This window comes from Pinus tabuliformis, chromosome Q (assembly GCF_031772625.1).
Source record: "Pinus tabuliformis cultivar Carrire ecotype Pingquan chromosome Q, CPIR1, whole genome shotgun sequence".
NCBI lineage: Eukaryota > Viridiplantae > Streptophyta > Pinopsida > Pinales > Pinaceae > Pinus > Pinus tabuliformis.
The window spans coordinates 1,128,043,584-1,128,055,989 of record NC_142296.1 but is presented as its reverse complement, the minus strand read 5'-3'; positions in this window follow the sequence as shown (position 1 = coordinate 1,128,055,989).

Here is a 12,406-nt window from a genome sequence, read left to right as displayed (position 1 = left end):
CCTTGAGGTGCGTCGTGTCTTTTTTTGTAATTGAGCCCAACTATATTGGAGGTTGACCTCTCAAAGAGGCAAGTGAACATTGCTTTCCTTTCTGAATAATAAAATACATGCTGTTATTTCTTATTGTTATGTGTTCTGGGTATATTTCTTCTCATACTTGGTATTTTGGTATCTTCTCGCAGTTCAAGAGCATAACAAGTGGCATCAAAGCACTTTCCAGGGCCGGTGGGATCTCCATTTGTAGCAGGATTATTTTTTGCCTAGAGACGTGTTCCGGCGTCTTTAAACCACGGGATTTGTCATTGAGCGCATAAACCTGCGGATTTGGGGAGGCATGCATGTAGGAAATACAAGAGGTGGTCACAGTTGTTGGACTCCCTTGTAACCCCTATGGGTACCCCTTCGAGTAGTAGCGCATTAGACAGAACTGCGCACAGACTGTCTTCCAAGTACCCTCTGGGTATATCGGAAGCCCACTAGGCTCTCTTGAAACCTCACCATAGATAAACCATTGGCCGTCTTGCTGCTATAGTACACCAAGAATAGCACTCAGGGAGATTTCATGCGTACGATAGGGTAGTCGGGTTGTGCGGCTAAGGGTACAATTGATCCTCCTTGGTTAGTGCCTTGAAATATTGGGCTGAGTACTACTGTCAGACCCTTATGTATATTGCAATCTGTAGCACCTGACACTCCTTGAGACCATAGTACCCTTGTCTCTTTCTAGATCACGCATCATCTTTGGCAGATCAGATCTAGCAGGTTGGGTTCTGTCGCAGCCGCAACAATCAGTTCCGCCATTTAGATCTCTTAGATCCACCATTCAAATCTATCATATCCGCCATTCAGATCTATCAGATCCGCTAATCAGATCTATCAGATTCGCCATTCAGATCTAGTAGCAGGGGTTTGATCACTGCCACATTCCTACTCATACTATGCAGTTGAGGGTTTCACCGACAGATCTGACTATTTGTGTAGCTCCTATACCTGGGAGTGATTCTCGCAGGACATTGGACAGAATTAAATTTTCTGGGAATCAACTACTGTAGTATTCCTAAGTGAGGAGTAAAAACTCCTTTCGGAGTAAGAGACCCTCCTGGGAAGCTTATAGGAGACTTAGCCCATAAGAATCAGGTCGACGGGCTAAGCAAGGTGGTACCATTCACTTTTTAGCGTCAAAATTCCAGGCGATCCCCATTTTTTTTCACAGCAACGACAAGTGCACCGGATTAGTGCATGCTACAAACCAGAGCTCAAGCTATGGCCAATGAGAAGATCGACACCCTTGAAATAACGTTGGAGGCATTAATGAAGCAGATCCAAACCTTAACTGACACAATCATAAAGGGCAAGTCGGGGGCACAATCGGAGGCATATGATTTTAATGAAAACCTTGAGGGCGAGTGTAGCCATTCTCTTCACTTCTATGGAAACCACCAACAGTCCTAGCTTTGACCACCCAAGTTGGACATGTATAAATTTGATGGCTCTCATCCGACCATATGGCTAGCACAAATGGAGCAATATTTCACATTGAAACATATCAGAGATGATGCGACTAAGCTAAGTGTGGGAAGCCTATACATGGACCAAGAAAGATGGCAATGGTGGCAGTGGCATCAATGCTGCTATGCAATGCCACTGACTTGGTATATATTCTAAAAAGCCCTTTCTGATCACTTTGACCATGAATATATTAAAGCCTTTGAAACATTAGCCTTCTGCATATGAGGTATAGCAGATGAATTCTACTTGGAATTTTTTATCAGTGGTCTCAAAGATGCCATACAAGACCACGTCCGACTACAACACCCAGTGTCATGGCTGGCAGCTTGCAAGATAGCTCGTGAAGTAGAACGTGCGTTAGTAGCCTAATCGACTCATCCAAATTTCATAGCCAAGGGATGCCCCACCCCAGCTCCGAGTACTACCCAAACACTTAAGGTTCAAAAGGTGTCACCAGTAGAAATGGTGGAAAGAAGAAAGGAAGGATTGTGTTGCTACTGTGATGGGAAATACTCCCTGGGGCATAAATGCAAGGAACCTAAATACTTTCAAATTGATGCTACTGATCATAGTTCATCTGAGGAAGCCCCACCATTTGAGGGACTAGAGGAGGAAGATGAGGACAACTAACCAGACAATGAGCTCCTAGCTACACCTGAAGAACTAGTTATCTCACTTCATGCTTTGGTAGGAATTTCTTCTCCCCAAACTCTCAAAATCAGAGGTTTTATTAAGCATCACCCTATAATAGTCTTGATTGATAGTGGCAGTACGCATAACTTTATCCATCAAAGAGTCGCGGAAGCAGTGCATTGTTTTGTCAGAGCAGTCTCTAATTTCTAGGTCCAGATTGCTGATGGGGGGACAATGAAATGTGAAGGCCGCTGTGAAAATGTCAAACTTCAAATGGGGGATTATCACCTAAAGACCCACATGTTTGCCATCAACATGGGTGGGTGTGACATTGTCTTGGGTGTTGAATGGCTCCACACACTCGGCCCAATCACAATGGATTTCTAGGAGTTATATATGAGCTTCAAGTAGAATAACCACACACATACCCTTCGGCGGACTCCAGACAGGTGCTTCTTCTATCATCAGCTCGCATAGAATGGAAAAATTGTTAAAAAAGGGCCACCATGGAGTTATAGCCCAATTTAATGCCATCTAGGCCTTTGAACCCACTTCTCTTCATATTCATCCTGAGATGCAACAGGTCTTAAACAACCATCTGCAAGTCTTTGACAAGCCTCATGAGCTTCCACCCTTGAGAGGGGAACATGATCATAGCATTACTTTGGTCCCAGGGGCACAACCACCAAATGTGCGCCCATATAGATATCCTTTTGCCCAAAAGAATGAAATTGAAAAAATCATCAAGGAACTCCTGGAAGCCGGTGTCATTCATCCTAGCATTAGTCCTTATTCATCGCCTGTGGTCATGGTGCTCAAGAAATATGGGGAATGGCGTATGTGTCCAAACTTTAGGGCCCTCAACAAGCTGACGGTCAAAGATAAATTTCCCATCCCGGTTGTTGATGATTTGCTGGATGAACTAAATGGGGCTCAATTCTTTACTAAGCTCAACCTTCGCTCGGGCTATCACCAAATTCGCATGAAAGAAGTAGACATTCCAAAGACTGCTTTCCGAACTCATGAAGGCCATTATGAATTCCTGGTCATGCCATTTGGTCTTTGTAATGCCCCATCCACTTTCAGAGCCTCATGAATCACCTGCTCAAACCATATCTCAGAAAATTTTCCCTTGTTTTCTTTGATGATATCCTCATTTATAGACTCACCTGGGAAAAGCATCTTCAACATGTAGACCTGCTATTGCAACTGCTCCATAAGCATAAATTATTTGTTAGATTGTCCAAGTGCTCTTTTGGCATGGAAGAAGTTGAGTATTTGGGCCACATTGTGGGGCGTGAAGGTGTCAGGGTGGATCCCAAAATGATCCAGGCAATATAGGATTGGCCTCAACCAAAGACCTTGAAGAGATTGAGAGGTTTTTTGGGTCTCACTGGCTACTATCGCAAATTTGTCCACAATTATGGTCGCATTTCTAGACCCCTCACTCACCTTCTCAAGAAAAATTCATTCCTCTGGAATGATGAAGCGAAACACTCATTTCTAGCCCTCAATCATGCCATGTGTTCCACTCCCGTATTGGCACTACTCGACTTCAACAAATCTTTTGTGGTTGAATGTGATGCTTCAGGTATGGGTATTGGGGCTGTCTTAATGCAGGAAGGTCGACCCTTGGACTTCGCTAGCCAACAACTAAGTGGGACAAATCTGGGACAATCTACCTATGAGAAGGAGATGATGGCCATCTTACATGCAGTGGATATCTGGCGACCATACTTATTGGGGCGTCATTTCCAAATCTGCACAGACCATCAAAGCCTTAAATATTTTTTGGAGCAATGCCTATCCTCGCCACAACAAAAGAAATGGCTAGTCAAAACGTTGGGATATTATTATGAGATAATTTACAAGAAAGGGCGAGAAAATGTCGTAGTGGATGCTTTATCATGCCAATTTGAGGAGGAAAGCACCCTGCTAGCAATCTCTCTTCCCATTCCAAAGTGGATTGAAGAGGCTCACAAGGAATGGTTTTCACATCCTTTGCTCTCCCAACTCATTAATAAATTGCAGGCGGATCCAAATTCCACAACAGGCTACTCTTAGCAGGATGAGATTCTTCACTACAAGGAAAAAGTAGTGATATTACCAAGATCCACCCTCAAAAGTCGCATTTTGGCAGAGTTGCACTCATCTCCCACTACAGGCCATTCAGGCTTTCAGAAGACTTATGCTCGCACTCGACGTTCATTCTTTTGGATAGACATGAAAAAGGACATTCTTACTTTTGTAGATGAGTGTGATGTGTGTCAATGCCACAAAGGAGAAATAGTCAAATCCCCAGGCACATTACAGCCATTGCACATCCCTCCATCAATCTGGACAGAGGTTTCTATGGATTTCATTACGGGTCTTCCGAAGTCAGGCAACAAGTCAGTCATCATGGTGGTTGTGGAAATACTTTCTAAGTATGCTCATTTTTGCGCCCTATCCCACCCTTTTACACCAGTTTTGGTGGTTCGATATTTCATGGACTAGATCTTCAAATTGCATGGCATGCCCACTTCCATTGTGTTTGATCGTGACCCGATCTTCACCAGTAACTTTTGGCAGGAACTCTTCAGGCTACAAGGTACCCAAATACAACTTAGTACATCCTATCATCCCCAAACTAATGGTCAAACTAAAGCAGTCAACAAATGTTTGGAGACATACCTCAGGTGTTTCACTTCAGAAAAGCAACATCTATGGGTACAGTGGTTATCTATAGCCGAATGGTGGTATAATACTAACTATCATGCCACCACCAAAATGACTCCATATGAAGCAGTTTATGGTCAACTCCCTCCTTCACCTACTTCTTATATCCAGGGATGCTCGAAGGTACAAGTAGTGGATCAACTCCTATAGAACCATGCAACCATGCTGGCTCACCTCAAAGAGAATCTCCGTCAAGCTCAAAATCGCATAAAGCAACATGCAGACCAACATCAATTAGAGCACAAATTTCAAGAAGGGGATAAGGTATTCTTGAGGCTGCAACCATATAAGAAAACATCACTCAAAGAGAAGGGTTGTTGGAAATTATCTCCAAAATTCTACGAACCGTATCAAATACTTCAACGCATTGGAGAAGTAGCCTATAAGCTAGTCTTTCCACCCACTGCAAAAATCCATCCCGTCTTCCATGTCTCATGCCTCAAGAAAGTGGTTGAGAACCATTGCAGAATTCAAACCAGTCTACCGGAATTGGGTGAAGAAGGTTCAATCTGGCTCCAACTTGAACAGGTTCTTAACACACAAGAACGACACCTGCGTGGCCACGTGATCAAGGAAGTCCTCATTAAGTGGAAAGACACCTCTCGAAAAGATGCGACCTGGGAACCAACCACTGTTCTTCAACAGTTTTCGCAGCTTCAGCTTTGAGGGGGAGGGCATTTTAGGGTCCAACCCTAACCCCCTTATTTATGTAATAGGGTCGAGTAATAGTTATAGTTAGTTAAAGAGTCAATAAAGCCCGTATTAATAATTGTAAGTGGTTGACTCTCATTTAAAGAAGGGACCATAGTTAGTTGCAAATGGGCCATGGTATTAGATAGATGGTACTAATAAGAACCATGGTACTGACCCATGGTATTGCATGTATGAATCCTATATAAAGGATAGAGACTCCCCTTCAGAAGCGTCATGTCTTATTTTGTAATTGAGCTCAACTCTATTGGAGGTTGCCCCCTTGAAGAGGAAAGTGAACATTGCTTTCCTTTCTGAATAATAAAATACATGCTGTTATTTCTTATTGTTCTGTGTTCTGGGTATATTTCTTCGCATACTTGGTATTCTCGTATCTTCTCGCAGGTCAAGAGCATAACAGATAGTGAATATTTGTAAGACTGTTATGCAAATGTTTATGATTTATGTTTTCTTTCACCTGTACTAAAGTAGTTGAACTATTTTAGTTATTTTAGTGCTTATCTTATTGAAAATGTGTTGTAATGGTTGTAACAATCGTCACATCCATGTGGACTATTCTGCTTGATGTTAGGCGATTCTCTTTTACTTGCGTGCACCCCTACTAGTGTGGTACTATTACGTCTCTCATAGAGGCTCACATTTCCTCCCTTTGTAGTAGAAGAACCTTGATACACCTGTAACAGAACATTCACTAGGTACACTTATTTTCTTTTCGCAAAGGTACACACACTCTTCTCTCTTTTGTTGACAGCTAAAGCCAAGACAAATCTATAAGAATATATGGAGACTAGGCTGATACTTTGGATGGGGCTCCTATTCCAAATGGTGTGATGTCTAATTGGGACTTCACATCGGGGAGACCCCCTTGGTTGACGGATTTCCAATGCCATCAACAAATGGTGCTAGAAGGAGGGCCAGATGACAGGCTATGCCCGTTGAGTCTGTTTTGAATCTCTTATCTAAAATGTCTCTTCCCAAAATCATAATCCCAAGATGTTTTTATAAAGAGCTTAATCTTACCATCCTTGCATAAGTTTTCCATAACTTTCCCCAATTTAAGTTTGATGGCAAGGGTGAATTAACTCTTCGTGAAAATGTGTTTCAAATTGTTCATTTTTTCCTTTCTAATGGAATACATTGCAAGGATTTTATGGCTAGATTTCCCACCCTCACATTTGAAGGTCGTGTTAAGAGATGGTATCATACATTACCCGCTACTTTTATCCATTCATTCGACCAATTTGCAAAGGATATTCATAAATCATTTGATAGGTATGATCACCATCATTTTCTTAAAAGAATCAATCAACTAAGAATAAAACCTAATGAATCAATTGAGAATTTTTCTAATCGATTCCTTCAACTTTGTTATGAACTTCCGGGAGAAGACACAGATTTGGATTTCTTTAAACAAAAGTTTAAGTGTTTGCTTCATGTCTCTTTGCACGATGAATCTGAACCCCCTGATATTTTTACTTCCCCAACTCTTATAAATCATGAGACACCTCGAATTTCAGAGGAGGAACCTACTACTCCTTTTGTTCCTTGTCCTTCTCATTTTCTAGTTCTGATGAGGGTGCCTCCTTGCGATGAGAATAAAGTTGGTAAATCTGCTAATCAAATTCCAAATCTATCTTCTCATTCCCCTTCCTATTTTCATGATTCAGATCCGATGGAGTAAATCCCTTAATGGTTCATGAATCCTACAATGAAGAATGATTTCTCCATTTCACAAGATGATATTGCTACTCATAATTTAAATCTTAAAACTGATTTGGATACTTGTCATCCTCTACCATCTCTTTCTCATGTCCCCTTGACCCTAAATCGTCCCAATCAATCTCTTCGAAATTTAATCAATGAACAGGTGTAAGGTAGTCACATTCTGCAGGTAGAGGAACAAGAAGGTGAGGATTGTTTCAATCTTGCTTCCCTTTTCTAGAGTCCTCTATGTGAAGATGATGTTGCTTCACTCTTGGATGATAATTAATCTAAGAATAATGGTGATGAATCGAATATAATCGACTTGACTGATCAATCTGAAGTCTTGGAAAACAATCATCCTAATGACTCTGACTCCATTGTTGTATGGGATGATGTATGACCAAGTGCACCAACCAATATTTAAGTTCATCCAAAAGATGTTGATTTGATAGAATTAGATCTGGAATCTGATCCAACTGAAGAAAATGTTCTTATTGAAACTTTCTCTTCATCTCACTGTCCCTTGTTCTCTCCCATTTTTGATGCATCTACATGAGATTAAGATAATCCATGCTATTCAAGTTATTTATTTGATGAGTTAACTTCTCAATTGGCACAAGGTGGTGAGGATATCCATGATGAAAGAGAAAAAAATCAAATCATCGAGTATCCTTTCCATCCCTCACCATCTCTTGTTTTTCATAAAGATAATTCTTCAAATCAACTTACCCAGGAAATTTCCACGATTCACCCATCATCGGATTTGCGATCAAAATAATCTTTCAACTTGAGTAATCTGGTTGTTGAAGTTGTAAAATTTGATCAAATCAGTGATAGAGATGGGTGCCATTCGGTTAGTAGTGAAATTATTGAAATCAGTGGTAGTAGCTATCCTCACACCATGCACGATCTGGTTCAATCTTCAAAATGTGATTTTACAATCCTTGAAAGTTTCAGGACTTGTCAGGGACTCGAGGCACTTCAACTTTCATTAATGGTTATGACAGGGTCTCGCAACTCTAGTAGGGTCCTCGAACTAATTCAAATCTGGTTAATCTCACGAAATATTTCTCTTTGCATGGTTTCACTAGATTTAAATTCCTTCTTGAAATATGTTTGGTATTGTAAATGTAGTATTTCGAGCTTTCAAGATTTCAGTTTAGTCAGATTCATGAATCTTCTTCAGTTGATTCATCTTCATGAAAATCTCTTGTATCAAACTCGAGTTTGGAATGTGAATCTCAAGTAGAATAATGGAACTATGAAGTTAATCATTTCAAAAATCATCTTTGGTCAAAGCAATCATGTCTATCAAATTCATTTGAGAATAGTAAGATCCTGGTTTTTCTTGCAAATGTTATACGATTAATTTGTTTCTTCATCACACCTGAAATCCTCTTGAGTGCTAAAATACATGAGTTATTGTGTGAACCAAATCATTCTTCGTTCACTATGTCCTGACTGGTCTCATGTGTTTGTTGTGCTGACATTTCTTTTAAATTATTTTAACGATTACGATGCTTGTACAATTTGTCACTAGTTACATGAAAATGATTTGTCACATTTGCCATACGAGGAAGTTGGTTTTATTGTTCATAGCATTCGCTGATTGTTCAAATTGATTTATCTTTGCTAACTACTAACTGGGAATATGATGCTTTAATCAACCCATCTGATCATGATGATTGTCATTCAATTTACCATTTTCCCATCAGAAAATCCGATGATAGTTGTCCTACATTCTTTGATCCTTATGGTTTAACATCTCACTATTCAAGTACTTGTCAAGCAATTGAGGCACTTCAACCTTCGCTGATGGTTATGTCAGGCCCTCACTATTTTGACAAGCCCTTTGAATATGATTAGATTCATTTCCCCTTGCAATATTCTCATATTGATACTGTGCCTTTAATTGAAAATTCACCTCTTCAAGGATTTCAAGGTTTTCAAGAGGATTGTTTCAAATTTTATGATCCAATCACTAAATGGTTGGAGCAATCCTACTTGGAAAGCTCCATCGCAAATAACAAGTTTCGATCTTTCCTCGTGCTTGCTAAGAAGTGTAGTGTGGATGACGATACACTTGCAAGAAACCACCGGGGTTCGTCTTCTTATGGTTTTCAGAAAAAAAGGTAAGAGTGCGAAATGGTTAGAAGTAGTGGTTATGACATATCTTTCTATTGATAGACAAGACCATCAATTTTTTGTGCATAATATTCATGCCCTTATTTTTTGTTGCACATTGTTTTATCTCAGTTTTAATCAGCCCTTATTTTTTGTTGCACATTATTTTATCTCAGTTTTAATCAATCATATCTTTGTGATTATAGGTTAGGAACAACTATGGTGGCTACATTCGAAATTTCATTATAAATTACCCCAACCTTCTAGTTGGTTAGGTTAGGAGTAGGTCTAGTTGCATATTAGTTTACCTACACATTCATCCTACATTCATTTTCTATAGTTTGTCTTGTGTTTTCTCATTTTGGTTTCACATCATCTTTTTAGTTAGCCTCCTTTTGTTTTGTCCTCTTAGTTTTGTTTCCTTGTTGTGTTTTTTTTAATGAGACTTTTCATGAAGGGTGTCCTATTTGGGCTCAAAAGACAGTGTGGAAAAATAGAAAAGGACTTTGTGACACTGCAACATTTGGCTAACTCTTTGTCCTTCTTCCTTGTCTTGGTTACACCTTTTGGTCGATGATGTTCCGATGGAAAATATGATCCTTGCGTAAGGAAAGCCTTGTGTTGAACCATGATCTCCATGTCTATTCTGGAAACCTCATGCCTACACTCAGGTATTTATGTTTCAGTTTTTTCAGGCTGATCCAATCAAGTAGAGAAGGACAAGGGGAAAATCTAAATGAGAAAACCAATATCAGAGGTCTTATATATGCTTCTATAAAGGGAAAACCTCTCCTTTTCTTAATAAGTTGGGATCCCTCTTCCCCATGAAATAAATAAGTTCTGATGCACAATCCTATATAAAATAAATAAATAAAGGAAAAATAAGAGAAAGGCTTCCCGTGGAGAGAGCTGAAGTAACAAACTTAGTCGGGGTAATGTCCAGGCCTCTTGGAAACAAATAAATGTTTGTGTCCATGAAGTTACTCTGTCGGGGTACTGTCTAGGCCTGTTGGCTGCAGAGCAACACTAGAGATGAAAAACTACACTTTGAAAATTTAAATCTCGCGAACTTCATTACCCTTTCCTGATTCAAATCATTGTGTGATTGCTGACCTTATGTGTGTGTTTAACCGAGTAAAGTAATGAAGGGGACTATGTTTATGCATAGGGTAAGTGGGGAATCCATGGTAATCTGAACAATGAATCAATACTCCTTGAAGAACTAGACCCTGCATGAAAGAATTGACTAAGGCAAAGAAGTTGGTGTTCTACCAATGTGTCGCCAAGTGTTGTCATTGTGACAAACACCCTCCAAAATTTTGTTTACACTTAAATTTTGGATCCTAATATGGATATTACAATAGGTCATTCTGTAGCCACTTCTTGGTCGATTGATGTTTTGTTAAGTTCTAGATATTCCTTTTGAATTGTAAGTGTTGAAGTCACCTACTCACAAATGCTTAATTTGCAACAAGTTCATGAGCACATTCTTTTATGCAAGCTTGAAAAAGCATTGCACATTCCATCAAGACAGTTCCTATGTAATAATCAACCTATGTCGATAGTTAGTGTACGTTGTCATTGACAGTCTTCCACTTTTGGCTGCATATGTACTTCTATTTTGGTGAGTTTTTTAAAATGTCGCTTTTGCACACCTTCAATTTCGTGAGTTTCAATTTCATGCTTTCAACTGTCACTTTCACTTGATTTTAATTTAATTAGTGTCATTTTAATGTTATCTTCACTTTGGCATGTGTCGTTTTCACTGTTGTTCACGTATCATAAGTGTCGTTCTCACTTTTATCTTCATATAGTAAATGTCGTCTTTTAGCATGTGGAGTGTCACACAATGCATGAAAGATAGTTTTGGTCGTTTCGAGGGGTAACCTTTGTTTAAATGAGTTTTTCTTACCATGTAAACATGTATCACACTCATTTCCAAAGTTCAAGCACTGTTGCACAAGTGTCGTCACGTTTGTCGCAAAGTGTATCGTGTAGAAATTTTGAATAATATGACACTTATTCACAGAGATTATCCCGATTATACACTATTGCGGAATACATGCAAAATACATAATCTCCTCTACATTGATCATCAATTTAGCAGCATAAAAAATAATGAAACATCAATCACATGCACACATTAACACAGTATGTAACCCGGGGAAAGCTTACAGCTGAAAACCCCACACTATTTGTATATTAATGATTGAGAACATGTAAAAATACATAGTACAATACTCCTCACAAGTACTCAGTACTATCTCCACCTATTACACACAAAACTAGCTCAGATCTGATCAATCACAGCTCAAATCTCCTCCACTGCTTTGCCTGCCTCCACTGCACAATCCTGCATGAGAATGGATGAGAATGGCTAATCCAAACTCCTATTTACCTTGGCTGATCCAAAATCACGTGAGCACAAGCTATAATTTCCTTGGTATTGGCCCACACTGCGCAGTCCTCATTGGCATAACTCAATCCATGCATGTGCAAAATCTCATGCACAACTGATAGTCACAACTCACCCTTTCACTTACCTCTAACACCTGTCTCTGTTGAACTGTCCATGCACTGAGTTAACTGATGTATTCTTTAGTTTCTTTATGAGTTAATAATTAGTGAATTAATTAATAATTAATTCACACAACTCATCACTAGTGTATTCTTTAGTTAGACTAAATACAACTAGTTCAACTAAGTCAAACTGAACACAACTCCATCAACTCCACATCCAACTCCACAGAACTCACATGCATGAGTTCTAACTGAAGTCCTCCATGCAATAGCTCAACTAACACATAAGAAACCACGTGATTCCTTCTGTCAGCTGCATGTTCCACATCCATAGTTCGTACTGAAGTGATCCAAGAGAATAAGATAAAGTTTATAGTCCAAATATTACTAAGGGCTAATAATATTTGATTGTTTCTATTTTTAACCTGGCAGTCTAAAAATAGACTATGATCACTCCGCTGTGAACAAAAAATAGAAGTCCATCTAT